Genomic DNA, 3,223 nt, shown 5'->3' on the forward strand with positions numbered 1-3,223 from the left:
CGCGTGTGTACAGTATAAGCTGTATCCTTGGTGATAGAGCAGGCAGTGTTTTGGAAAGATAGGTACATTCACGGTGGTAACTCAATTAAAGTACCAGATCATTGACTAGAGATCATGACACAGGTAGGTTCTGAATGGCATGATGGCCTCTCCCTTTGACTCATCTAAATGCCTATCGAAAGTCCAGTGACTATCAGGTACATTTTAACTACAGTATCTCATTGTAGCTCTGGGCGGTGTTCAGGGTGTAATTACATTACTGGAATGCTGTAACATAGTGTTGAGCTGAACATTTGTGTTGTCTGAATATTGTCAGCATAGCTGCCGAGACTCCAATTGTGTGGAGATTACCTTCAAAAGGTTATTGATATCTCAATAAATATTTAATTTCTGTCCTTGCCCCATGATTATGATAAGATAACACCTGTCCATAGGGCCGGGTTATTGCCAAAAAATGCTGGTAGAGGCACTGGGAAACTCCTGCTGCATCCATTTTCGTTTGGTGTGTGATTCTGTGACGCGTACTGAGTATACGAAGAGGCAGGACGCAGACACAGGAATTAACAAGGTCAAGGTTTACTTAACAATAAGCAAGAGAAATAACAAAGATAAAGTAAACGACACATCACACACAATATCATCCAGAACAGTCCAGGGCTAAATAGGGGTGGTGATGAGGTGCAGGTGCGCTAGAGGTGATTAGGGTGCGTTGGGTTTACATTCCGGTGTTGCCGAGGTGGTGCGCTCAGACCGGTGGCTCAGTAGACCGGTGAATCAGAGCGTGACAGTATCCCCCCACCCCCAGGACGCGGCTCCAGCTGCTGGACGTCACCGGCCAGGAGGACGACCCTGAGGACAAGGAGCGGGCCGGTCAGGGTGGTGACGGTGGAAGTCCCAAATTAGTTTGGGGTCCAGAACGTCCCCAGCCGGAACCCAGCTCCTCTCCTCAGGACCATACCCCTCCCAGTCCACCAGGTAATGGAGCCGTCCCCCACGGAACCTGGAGTCCAGCAGGTCCCTCACCGCACATGCCGGACTCCCGTCAATGTCCAGGGGCGGAGGAGGTGTACCCCGGGGGACGGCATCCGCCAGAGGACCAGGAACCACCGGCCTGAGGAGAGACACATGAAAAGTGGGTGAGACACAGTAGTGAGGGGGAAGGAGCAGCCGGTATGATACCTCATTTATCCACCGGAGGACCTTAAACAGCCCCACAAACCGGAGGCTCAGTTTTTTGGCTGGGCAGGCGGAGAGGGAGGTTTTTTGTGGACAGCCAGACACGATCCCCAGGCTGGAATACAGGGTCCTCACTGCGGTGGCGGTCGGCTTGGTCCTTCTGCTGACGAATGGCCCTCTGGAGATGGACATGGGCGGCGTCCCAGACCTGTCCGGCCCTGTGGAACCACTCATCGACAGCGGGTGCATCTGGCTGGGTGTCCAAGGGGCCAGGGCCAGCTGGTACCCCAGGACGCACTGTAAGGGAGTGAGCCCCGTGGAGGAGTGAACAAGGAAGTTCTGGGCATATTCTGCCCAGGGAAGAAACCTCACCCACTCACCCTGCCTGTCCTGACAGTGGCAATGAAGAAACCTCCCCAGCTCCTGGTTCATGCGCTCCACCTGCCCATTCGACTGAGGCCTATACCTGGAAGTAAAGGCTGGCCGTAGCCCCGGAACTTCTCCAGGAACGCCTTCCACACTCGGGAGGTGAATTGGGGGCCACGGTCCGAGACGATGTCCTCCGGAGGTCCATAATGCCGGAAGACCTGTTGGAACAGGACCTCAGCGACCTGGAGAGCAGAAGGAAGACCAGTTAGTGACAAGATTTGGAGAACCGATCTACAACCACCATGACTGTGGTGAAGCCGTCAGAACGTGGAAGGTTTGTGACAAAGTCTATGGACAGGTGTGACCAAGGTCTCTGAGGCACTGGGAGAGGAACTAGTTTGCCTGTCAGGTCGTTCCGAGGTGTCTTCGTTTGGGCACATACGGAACAGGAGTTGACGTAGCGGGAGACATCAGAAGCCAAAGTGGGCCACCAGTATTTTTGGGCTAGAGAATGCAGGGTGCGCGTAATACCAGAGTGCCCTGCCGTAAGGGTGGTGTGCGCCCAGATCAGCAGGCGGTCACGGACACTGTTGGGTACATACACACGCCCCGGAGGGGCGTTGGCAGGTGCTGGGTCCTCCTGAGCCGCCAGGCGGATGTCTTCATCCACATCCCAAATGACAGGAGCAACGATGAGAGATGAGGGCAGGATAGGACCCCCCCAGATCCTTCCTTTCTCCGGTATGGTGCATCTTGGAGAGTGCGTTGGCCTTCACATTCTGGGATCCTGGGCGGTAGGACAGAATGAATTGGAAGCGAGTGAGAAATTGGGCCAACCTGGCTTGACGAGAGTTCATCCGTTTCGCTGCCCGTATGTGCTCCAAATTCTGGTGGTCAGTAAGAATCCGGAATGGATGGACTGCGCCCTCCAGCCAGTGTCTCCATTCCTCCAGAGCGAGGACCACCGCCAACAGCTTCCTGTCTCCAACTCCATAGTTCCTCTCTGCGGGGCTAAGCTTTTTAGAGAAAAAGGCACAGGGATACATTTTCTCTGGCCTACCGTGCCGCTGGGAGAGGACCGCACCCACGCCCTCCTCCGATTTGTCCACCTCCAGGATGAAAGGACAAGATGGATCTGGGTGTTTTAGGATGGGCACTGTGGTGAACCTCTCCTTCAGCCTCTTGAAGGCAGTGTCAGCCTCAGGGTTCCAGGCCAGCTTCTGAGGCCCACCCTTAAGGAGAGGTGAGCGGGGCGGCTATGGAGCTGAAGGACCTGATGAAACGCCAGTAGAATTTAGCGAAGCCCAGGAAGCTCTGTAGGCCCTTGATGGTGGTGGGAACTGGCCATGACCTGACGGCGTCCGTCTTCACTCCTTCCATGAACACCCCCTGAGGACTGATCCGGTATCCCAGGAAGGAGATGGCCTGTTGGTGGAATTCACATTTCTCCCCCTTCACCAACAGGCTGTGTTCCCGAAGGGGGAGTAGGACAGCTCGGACGTCCCTGACGTGCTCCTCGAACGTAGCCGAGTAGATCAGGATGTTGTCGATGTACACCACCACCTGTCTACTCAGCATGTCCCGGAACACGTCATTGACGAAGGACTGGAACACAGAAGGTGCGTTGGCGAGGCCGTAGGGCATGACGCAGTATTCATAGTGGCCTGACGTAGTGCTG

The sequence above is a fragment of the Coregonus lavaretus genome (assembly GCF_964263955.1).
Source record: "Coregonus lavaretus genome assembly, chromosome: 13".
NCBI lineage: Eukaryota > Metazoa > Chordata > Actinopteri > Salmoniformes > Salmonidae > Coregonus > Coregonus lavaretus.